Consider the following 11,606-nt stretch of genomic DNA (forward strand, 5'->3'; position numbering starts at 1 on the left):
TTTTGCTCGAGTATGTTTGGGTGGGGATCTCAAGTGTCCCCCAAAGATTCATGTGCTGGAGGCTTGGTCTCCCAACGCAGGAATGTGCAGAGATGGAGCTTTGGGGAAGCCGTGGGCTCAGGAGGGCTCTGACCTCACCAGTGGATTAATCCATTGATGATGGAACGGAAGATTGGGATCTGCTTTTGCTCCACTGACTGGGGACCCATCCTCCATGATGCTGTACCTCACAGAAGCCCTTGGCAATGGCGCCAAACAGTATGGAACGAAACCTCTGAAACGTTGAGCCCAAATTAATCTGTCTTCAAAGGTGATTCTCTCAGGTATTTTGTCGTAGGACAGAAAGCTGACTCACTAGGGGAGAGAGTGATGATCTGGTATGTGTGCATAATTAACTCGGGGTAATTAGCATTCTGGTTTCTCTTTGTGCCGGGAAACTTCAAACTCCTCTCTTTTCTTATCAAGTATCCAATAGGCAGAATGTCGTTGCTTTTCCTGGCTGAGTATTCTTCCTTTGGGTGTGGGTACATTCTCCTCATCCGTTCATCCGCTGATGGACAGCCCCTTGGACTCCATCGGGCAAGGGTCCTGCTAAAATGCTAAGGAAACTCAGATTCATAAAACATGCTTTGGAGTCGTATCCCAGGTGGTAGAGGAGATGGGAAGAACCCAAAGCAAATACAGATAATAATGCAACGGCTCAGTAACTAACAGGTGCGTGCAATAATGCAACTCGTGGGGCAGCATGTCAGTGATGTACTCTGCAAAAGAAAGGATATCAGAAAAAGTAGAACTTCCAATTTGAGGTGCTTTTTTTTTGCAGGAAACATTCATTATTTTTAAAAATTTCTGTCTCTCATCTCGGGCTGTGGACATGACAAGACTCTCCGAGCAGGTCGACTCTTGCTTTCAGCTGGTTTGGGAGACGTTGGGGGAATACTCGGGTGTGACTTGACAGCTTGAGGCTGGGAATTGGGGGTCCCCTGAGCCTTTCTTGACATGTGGCACATCTCGAACTCTGTGCAGCGTACACAGGTGATGAGAAGTCTGGGGGTCCACAGGAGCCCAGCCAATGAAGGCAAGTCGACCTCGTGCAAGTCTGGAGGCCAGAGGGACAGGGCTGAGCCTGTGGGTTGCAGCGTAAGACACTGACCACGGGCTCCCAGCAGGGCAGACTGAGCAGGTGCACCCACAAGAGGACCACGTGGGCTTCAATCAAGTCTGCCAAGTCACAGGGACGTTGAGGTCATTTTTCGGGGAGAGGAGGAGAGAATTCACAGTTTAGCCCTACGCCCCGGTCCCTGATGGTCCAGCTGAGAAAGAGTGCCCTGGGGCCTCCTGGGGCTATCTGATCCTGTCCTCCCGGTCATGTCTGCGAGCTGGCTCCGGGCGCTGTGCTCCCACGCAGCAGTCTTTTTGATAGAAACGCTGCCGTCCTAAGTATCAGGGGGCAACCCTTGGAGTTGCATTATTAAAAACATATTTTAGCTGGAGAGCTTTGCCAGGATTAAGTGTCTTGCTCCCACCGGTCTTGGGAGCCACGTGGGTTGTGTGGAACATGAGGATCACACAACGTTGGAAACGCAGCCATTTGGGTACATCAGTGCAGGCTGCACGCGCACTTCTTAACCAGGGCGTCCTTTAAAAATGCACGCCGTGGATCCGGAAATCATCCCCTGCAGATGCAGGCTTCTCCCTGCACCGAGCTTAGCCTGGGGTAGCTGCAGAGATATTTTTCATTTCCCTAATGGCTTAATCGCTCAGGGAAATCTACGCCTTGCTCTACATCCTAGTGATACACAAAAGCCCTTTGTTGGCCCAGATACAGGCTGGGGAAAGGGTCCATTTGAACCCCATCCCTTCGAGGGGTGGGGGGGGAAGAGACACAAAGGCCACATGCAATTTGAAGTTTTAATAATTTTAAATGAACCTGAGACGGATGGAAATGCCCTTATGATATCGTTCGTTCATCAAAGCCCAAGGCTTCAGAGGAAGTCGGGGTTGAGTTCAGCAACTCAGTTTACAAAACGGCCCAGCAGTGACCAGAGAAGGTTTTTCACCCAGTTAGAAACTTGCCCAACGGAAACTTGGAGATTTCAGAAGAGGGAGCAGGTCACTTGCTCATCCTGGAACACGCTTTTGGGTGCAGGACGCGGTCCCTCTAATGGTATGCACACACAAATTTATCAAAGCATAAAGCAACCCGCGGCCCCGATAAAGACCTCGGGCAGCACCATCTACCTGGGCAAATCTCTTCCCGGAGGATGTCTTGAAGGATTGGGTGCGAAAGGCATTTTGACAGGCAGTTTGATTGCAAGGGAATAAAAGGAATCTCGTGTATAAAAGTTCAAGTCTGAAAGTTACAATCAGGCCCCTCTGAAAGCCAGAATTGTAACAATCGATGGGATTTGATGAAAATAACACTGGTGGCGCTGATGCCTGTGATCCCAGAGGCTCCGGAGGCCGAGGCAGGAGGATCCAAAGTTGGAGGCCAGCCTCAGCCACTTAGCAAGGCCCTGAGCAACCTAGAAGACCCTGTCTCAACCTCCACTGTCCCTTTCTGTCTCCTTACGTAGCTCAGGGCCACCAGGACAGAAGGGGTAGCCCTCCCCACTTCTCATTGATTCCAGCACTGCCCTCCGCCTTCACGATGCCATCAGGAAACCAACTGACCCTTCAGAGAACCGCACATCACTGGAAACACAGCGGTTCTCTTCCGCACTCACATCTCACTTAGCAAAAGAGTTCAAAGAGAATCACCCCATGAAATAACACCCCTATGCATAGCTTCAGAGCGATTTCACCTTGATTCTTTCCCATTTTTAATGGAATAGCTGAGCTGTATGGTAACCATTTGTACCCACGGGGGCCGTGAAACGATGCCCACGCCATTGCTCACACCTGCAGAAGAAACCGTCCGTCGGACGGCCATCCTCAAATGGGCCCACCTCACGGGCTAGTCTGGGTCAAAATGAGGATTGCTGACCGAATTATAGACCGCTTTCTGACTCAGCCCGATATTACAGTCTGATGAGGGTCCGGTGGGAGTCCATCAAGCAGAGGGCGGGGTGCTGGTCTGTGGCTTCTTCCCCGAGGAGTCCAGCAGCATCTAAAGAGATCCAAGTCGCCCACCTCCCACAGGTGTGGCCTCTTCCTTCTCATTCACAGCTTCTCAGCTTAGTGGGTGAGGCTGGCCTCCAACGTGTAATCCTCTGGCCTCAGCCTCCTGAGCTGCTGGGATTGTAGGCGTGCTCCACTGTGCCCCCCGCTATACACGTAAATTTACCTGGGAAATTTTCAAAAACAACCTTGGGGCTTTCCTGCTTGACCACTTACAGACTGGGTAAGTGCTATGATCGGGATCTCAGACATGCCCCAAAGGCCCATACATTAAGGCTTGGTACGCCCATGGCACTCTTGGGAGGTAGTGGGACCTTTAAGAGGCGGGGCATATCGGAAGGAAGTTGGATCATGGGGGGGGTGTGTCATTGAAGAGAATCCTGGGGCTCTGGATGCCCCCTCACTCTCTCTTTTGCTTCCTGGTCATGAGGCGAGGAGTTCAGCCCCACCACACGCTCTGTCGTGAAGTCCTGCCATACAACTGTAAAACCATGGGTCAACATCAGATCTTTTCTCCTTGTAAGTCGATGGCCTCAGGTTATGTGTTACAGTAACGGAACGGTGACTAACACACCTTATAAATCATTTAAGTTCTCAGACCTTCTGTTACATGATTAAAATGGGGTTGAGGGATGTGTCAAAATTTAGAGGTGGCACCTGAACACTCTCTCTCTCTCTCTCTCTCTCTCTCTCTCTCTCTGTCTTTCTCTCTCAACTAATGAGTTTCTTTTTTCAAATTTCCACAAACACCTGCCTATCTCTCTAACTCCTACAGCCCTGACGGATGGCCTTCTGTTTGCATTTCAGGTTCACAGATTCATACCCTTTTACGCCTTGGGAATATACAACGTGACACTACCACCCTACAGCACCATCACCCTCTACCATTACCATGTCCCCAGCTGGTCACAGCACACCAGTGGGGACACATGCATGCACATCTACCATGCTTGTTTGATTATTTGCTCCCCGTCTTTGGACATACCCATACCTAAGTTTACAACTGTGCATCTGTCTCTGTTTCCAGTGTTTCCATTTATGTTATTGCTGGTTTCTGAGAGCTTACTATCTCCTCTCCTGCCCCCCCCCCACCCGCCGTACCCCATGAACTTTCTGGCCGGCTGCAGAGATGGCAATCCATCCTTCCTTACAGTTGGCACATACCCTGCCAACTCATGAAAAAGGAATGGGTCGTGGGTGCCGTGACCTCCTGGGGAGGTGCCTGATTTCTGGGTGACAGTCATCTGCACAGACTTAGAATAGCATCCTAATTTTCACCTCCAGCCAGAAAGGGAAACGGGTGTGAGCGCGCGCGTGTGTGTGTGTGTGTGTGTGTGTGTGTCTTAGCATTTTGTCTTGAGCTCACGGGTAGGGTCCAGGAAGGTTCTGCATTGCAATAGCTGGAATCCTTGCCCTGCTGCATTGTCTGGCTGTATACAGTTTGGATTTCTCGGATGGGAAAAGCAATCACGATGTTGCAACTCCAAGTTGAGACCTTGGGCCAGGAGCAATACCTTCGCCTGAGAGTTTGTTGCCAACGCAGGGTCTTAGGTCCCACATCAGATGGAGCAAACGAGAGATTCTGATTTTTAGCGAGATCTGCATGTGACTTGCATGTCTTCAAGCCTGACGGGGGCTGAACACGGAAATGAAGCAGGACATTCATTATGTTTTGCAAATTTAGGCCAAAGCTTCTCCAATCTGGCAGCACATTTAAAATTCCCTCCGAGGATTTAATAAGATCTTGATGTGGCTGATCTAGGAAGGCAATAAAAGTGCTTCCCTCCCCCGAGGCTAATGGGCTTCCAAGACAAACAACCACTGTTTTAATTCATATTTAGAAGTAAAGAAGTCCCCTACCTCAGCGAAATACTAAATACTAAATATAAAAGTGTCTGTATGTGTGCATGTATGTATGTACATATATATATATATATATACACACATATATTTACATTTTAACATACACATATATTTTTTGCAGGGAAACTTCAAAGGTTTGAACCTCAAGTCATTCTTTGTAGACATTTTACTTAAACCAAAACTTCAAAGGAAGAAATATTATGTTCTCACTGCTTTTACAGAGAATATATTAAGAATAACCAGAATAGATTTAGACTGAGCTGGTGCAGTTACTGCTAAAACGTTGGTTATAAAAAACTACATTCACCAGTTTTCCGACACGATATCAAAATGCCCTAGATGAGTAACGTATAGAGAGAAAAGGTTCATGTGGACACACAGTTTTGAACTTTCTAGTCTATGATTGGGTCCACCATTGCTCTGAAGCCTTGGGTGGGGGTTCCATATTGGATTAGCACGCATCAGTTTGGCTACTGTAAAACTACATTTATGGAGTGGAGTTCAACACTTTTGCAGTCACCAACCCTATTCTGTTCTGACAAGCCACTGCGATGAATTCAAAGTCTAAGAAATCTCTCCACAAGTTTCTGGCCACCATCCTACATCCAAGGATGCGGATGTCTGCACACATCAGGAAGACCTTGATATTTCTTCCTCCTTACAAGCTCCCAAGTGAATGAGCCTTGCACACCTTCATGGATGCTGGTGCAAGATATGAGACTCCTGGGTTAGACACACTTTCTTTGTAGACATTTTGCTTAAACCGAAACTTCAAAGGGAGAAATATAATGTTCTCCCTGATTTTATAGAGGATATATTAAGAGTTACCAGAATAGATTCAGACTGAGATGGTGCAGCTATGGCTAAAATGTTGGTTAGAAAATTCCATTAGGTGGAAGAGCAAAGTGTGCCAAGATGTTGAGCAGTCGTGTAAAGAGTTTACACTGGCCAGTAACACATGCCTAAGGAGGAAAAGAAATATATCAATCAAAATTATGAAAGACTTGAATTGGAGTCAGTAAGCAATTTCCATGGAATAAGTTATAAATGGAATAACGAAATTTTAAATTATAATCTAAATTAATAAAAATGGGCTGCACAGATGTTGTTTTCCATTCTACTTTCTTTTACTATCATAATGACTGCCAGTATTAGTTATAGAAATTAATGAGCTTCCCGTGACATTTCCATGCACGCATAGAATATGCACTTACTGTATGCACTGTCCTTACCACCCCCTCTACCTCCTTATTCCTTTACCCTTACCTTAGAAATAATTTTGTCTCTGTATTAGCCAGTATTTTGAACACAAATTCAGATACAAGTAAACATTTTCCCATTACTTTCACTAAATGATCTTTATAATTTTGAAGTTTATTAAGGACTCACTGATACTTAACGTTCATAAATAATGGTCAGATAGAAATAATCGTAATTCATAATATAGTGTTGAAATTGAAAACACAATCAAATCCGGGGCATTGACTACATGATTATCTCTTTCACCCCTGGACCTACTCTCGGACCTGAAATGGAACAACAATCAGCATTAATGTGAATTCAATGGAAATAATCTGTTGGTATCCATATACAGACCCAAAGCTGAGAAACCATGAGCCAAGGTAAACCTTTCCTTCTCTGCCCGTTTGATTTTCTCAGGCAGTTTGTCACAGCAACAGAAGACGGATGAACCCTGGCTGGTTATAATGGATTGTCAGTCAGGAGGGAATCCCTCTGGGGCTAACTTAAGAATGCACGGCACAGTCCCAGTGGAGGCAGAGGAAAACATGTCAGCTAGAGGTAGGAGCAAGAAAGGAAGAAACAGGGGGACAGCGAAAACCAAGACTCTCTATCATCCTCTGCCATCCTAGGATCTGCCTTGAGCTGTCATCCAACACGAGCCAATAGAATCTCTTGGAATCCTTTTCATTTACATAAACCCTCTAGAGGGAAACTGATTGGCTCTTTTCTCACCAAAGGATGCTTCCCCTGCCCCTCCACCTACACGAGCCAATAGAATCTCTTGGAATCCTTTTCATTTACATAAGCCCTCTAGAGGGAACCTGATTGGCTCTTTTCTCACCAATGGATGCTTCCCCTGCCCCTCCACCTACACGAGCCAATAGAATCTCTTGGAATCCTTTTCATTTACATAAGCCCTCTAGAGGGAACCTGATTGGCTCTTTTCTCACCAATGGATGCTTCCCCTGCCCCTCCACCTACACGAGCCAATAGAATCTCTTGGAATCCTTTTCATTTACATAAACCCTCTAGAGGGAACCTGATTGGCTCTTTTCTCACCAATGGATGCCCCTCCACCTACCCTGTCAGGTGCCTGTCTCCCCCCACCCAATCTTCTGTGTGGCACCAGGACCCATTACACATGCTGGCTGGGGACCAATGGATCCACAGGACCTGAGAGTTACAGACACTTCCCCCAGAAGAGGGCACGGTATGAGCTAGAGGGCTCTTCTCAAACTTGATGTGCACAGGGATCTCCTGGGGGGGTCAAATGCAGATCTGATTCTCCAGGTCTGGGAGATTGCATTTCTAACAACCTCCAAGATGGAGCCTGTGTTTGGGTACAGGGTCGCTCCTTTGCGCTACAAAGGTATAGACCCCTGATTCTGAAATGTGGCTACAAATTGGAACCACCTGGGATTCTTCAAAATATTAGTGTGAAAATAAGCAAATTGAGAATCACAGTGATTGGGGGGCCGTGGATATTAAGGATGGAACCCAGGGGCGCCTTACTGCGGAGCTACATCACCAGTCCTTTTTGTTTTTTATTTTGAGACAGGGTCTCCCCAAGTTGCTAAGAGTGGACTGGAGCATTGGATCCTCCTGTTCATCCTCTGGAGTAGCTGGGATTACAGCCATGCACCTCTGCTCTCAGCTTACACTGATTCCTAGCAAGGAGAATCTTATTCCCTCGGGGTCATTTGGAAATGTCTGCAGAGCCTGTCGGTGGCCGCAGTGTGGATGGGTTGGGGGATGTGCAGAAGATAGAGCCCAGGGATTTGCTGCAAACCTGCTTCAGCAGAGGAGACAGCCCCAGGAAGAAGCACCATCCTGATCCAAATGTGCATGTGGCAGAGGCTCCTGCTACTACCTCTGCTGTGGACTATTATGTTACAGAATTAATTCTTGCAACACTTCACTGATGAATAATTGGGTAATGTGTGTCGAAGCACATTTACCGAGCACACACTGTTGTAATTGGCTTTGTTTAACTGCGACACAGAATAGCAAACAGCCAGCTCTGTCTTCAGTTCTATTACCAGTTAAAATATGATGGCCCAAGTCCCCTAAATCTGGTAAACTTTGAAGTGCTGCTCCTCGCTCCTGTCCATGAATTCTGGAAGGCAGATCTTGGAGAATGGATGATGGCATAGTGACACTTTAAATATCAAACTGCTTAAAACAGACTTTTCTTTCTTGCAACCTGCCCTGCTTTGCAGGCAACAGTGTGGCTAAGAGCCTTCTAACTGGTGTGTTTTATGACCTACTTGAACAGTTACAGGATCGTACATCTGCAGGGGGAACTGGAGGGTGGCCCCATACCATGGAATCATCAAAGAGATAAACTTAGCGCTCGGCAGGAACATGCAGCTGATGCCGCTCTGGCAGAAATACCAGTGAGGGGCTTTTTATGAATTTTATTCCACGCAATAGCTTATCTTTTATTTCCTGTATTTTCTTCATAGCTTTGCAAAAACTCTTCGTGGAAGGAAGAAACAAAGTTGGTTGGCATTTTTACGGAGGCCCAGGAACCATGCAGACATATAAAACAAATGAAGTCAAGCACATTGATCAGCCAGACCTATGCGAGCTAACACCCAAAGACAAGATAATAATAATGAAGCTGTGATAATAATAATACTAGTGTAACAGTGTAATAATTACTCATGTCAATATTTTTTTGAATAAATGAGCTTTCAGTGTGTATTCAAACTCTTCACTCATGTCTCTATATTAGTTACAAAAGAGGATATATGGATGATCATCAATTATTTTTATGCAATACCAGGGACAGGACTCAGGGACCCCTGCATGCTTAGGCCAGCTTGTACCTTAGAGCTATATTTCCAGCCTCATCAAGTTTTGATATGTGCATACGTGTGTTTGTGTGTGTGTGCACGCCCACACAGACCTTGCAGAGTGGACTTCTGAATGCAAAGCTTGGGTGGATGTTTTGACACAAATGTGCATCAAAGACCAGTCCAAGAGTGCTCTTCCCCTCTGGTGTAGATTTGCAACTATTTACTGAGTACCTTCTATAAAAACCATTTAATATACATAGTCCGTCTCTCTCTCTCTCTCTCTCTCTCTCTCTCTCTCTCTCAGTACCAGGAGTTGAATCCACAAGTGCTTAACCACTGAATTATATTCCGACCCTTTTTTTATTTTTTTTTTATTTAGAGTCAGGGTCTTGCTAAGCTGCTTAGGGTCCTGATAAGTCATTGAGGCTAGCTTTGAACTTGCGATCCTCCTTGCCTCAGCCTGAGCCGCTGGGATCACAGACATGCGCCATCGTGCCCTGCCCATTTCGTCTTTATAGCGACTCACTAGGTCAGTTGTATTTGTCTCGGTGTGTGAAAGAAAAAAACCTTGTTAGTTGATTGGCCCATAGAAGAGCACACGGTCAGGACCGGAACTCAGCTCTGAACCCAAAGCCAGGGTCTTGCGCCTCCTGGCAGCGGGGATGCTTCTCCATCTCTTCTGAGGGATGTGGCCAGTCTTGAACAGAAATGGAAAGAAAAAAAAAGATGTGTTGAGAGTTTGAAGGAATCCCACCTGGGACCAGACACAGACCCTTGGGCTGTGAGGCTGGACGGTGCAGGGAGAGCGTTTATGTGCTGAAAGAAGGGGGCTCCACCCTCCTCTGGGCATGACAGTGACAGGTTCCACCGTCCTTGACCAGCTCTGGAACCCTGAGCCGTTGCTACTGCAGCCTGGTGGCTCCTCTGCAGAAACTTGCATGAGAACATCCCTCCCTAGGGTGACCTGGGGGGGGAATCTCCATCATCAAGTGACTTCAGAAGACTCTGCATTTTTCTGATGTTAATAATGCAAAACCATCGGCAAGCATGTTGCAAAGGGTTTTAGAGGTGTTTACCTGTTACAATAGCATCATTTAACTATTGCTTAAATAATAGATGTGGTGTCACAGAGGCGAAGCGTGCATGTGCATGTGCACGCTTTAATTGGCGCACTCTGCGTCTGGGTCACAAGGAGCATCAAAGACTTCTTTGAAATAAAGTTGTTTGCTCCCAGACACATTTCAAAAGCCTTTCGGGCGCTCTTCTTTCCTCGCAGTCCTCTCTGAAGGACCAGGGAGGGGTGTCCTTCACGGAGACCCCTCCCCCCAAACACACCTTTTCGGTTTGAATTCTCCAGCTCTGAGGACACGGCTCTCATCTCACGCTCTGTGGGGTGGGGGGGGGGGTGTGTGTGTGTGAGAGAGTCTCTTCTGCATCACCAGCTTGGATAACTTAGGACCCGAGGAGACTTTAGCCGGTCAGCTCCTTTCCTGGCCAGCAGCCAGATGAACCCTTGTGAATGCAAAGGTCTAAATACTGGTTTTCAGGGGAAGCATCCATTCCCTGAGATCTGCAGCTCAGGAGACAGAATGGGTCACTTGACTTGCTGACAGAGGGAGAAAGGGAAGTGGTTAAGATCCAAGAGCCTAAGATCTCCTCACCCTGATGTATCACTGATGACCGGTGCTGGCCCCGGACAGTCCCTGGAGTTGGAACAAAGATTCAGGAGGAAAAGAACATACGAGGTCCCCCAAGATTTCAGTCCGTGCACCCTGAGTTCAGATCAAAGCCCCACAAATGTGCAAAGCATCACTTTACCACATTCCACACGAAACTTCAAGGCAAACCCTACGTGGGCCAGATTGTGACCTTGAACCTGCATCTATGGATTGGTCGCAGGTCGTTTATTTGAAGTGATCATAAGCAACATGTTCAATATAGCAGGTTGACTTCACTCTAAAAGGTCTTCCCACTTCTTCCCAAGGAACAGCAGATCTCACCGGTGCCTTCTTAGTTGAAGAATTATTAGTACATTAATTGCTAGTTAATGTACCCATGATGCACTACTAATTACTGTACTAATAATTAGCATAAGGAGCTCCGGCAATGTAAACCCTGCAGAATCAATCTGTTTCCATCCGTTTACTTTAGGTGTTTAAAGAGAAAGTACTGACCCACAACCAATATTTGTGAATGATTCACGCCGATGCAGCCCCTAATTCCATTTTGATATGTGCATATGTGTGTTTATGTGTTTGTGCACGCCCCACACAGACCTTGCAGAATGGACTTCTGAATGCAAAGCTTGGGTGGATGTTTTGACACAAATGTGCATCAAAGAGCAGTTCTCGCCATCACCCACACAGGGCGAGAAACGTGCAAAGAGCTCTCTCTGTTCATGCATATCCGGGCACAGGGCTTCAGGTGACTACTCCCCTGCATCGGCGTACATCAGTGACTTTGGTAATGAGTCAAAAATCCAGGTGTTCCCCCTAAAGCTGACGGGTGTGCATACATTTAAAGCATGAACAAAAGTCCTTGGGTGATTTCATTTTTATAAAAATTCATCTGTCCTGCAAA

Source organism: Marmota monax, unplaced genomic scaffold (assembly GCF_021218885.2).
Source record: "Marmota monax isolate L192 unplaced genomic scaffold, Marmota_monax_Labrador192_F-V1.1 WCK01_AAM20220418_F8-fsc00168, whole genome shotgun sequence".
Lineage (NCBI taxonomy): Eukaryota > Metazoa > Chordata > Mammalia > Rodentia > Sciuridae > Marmota > Marmota monax.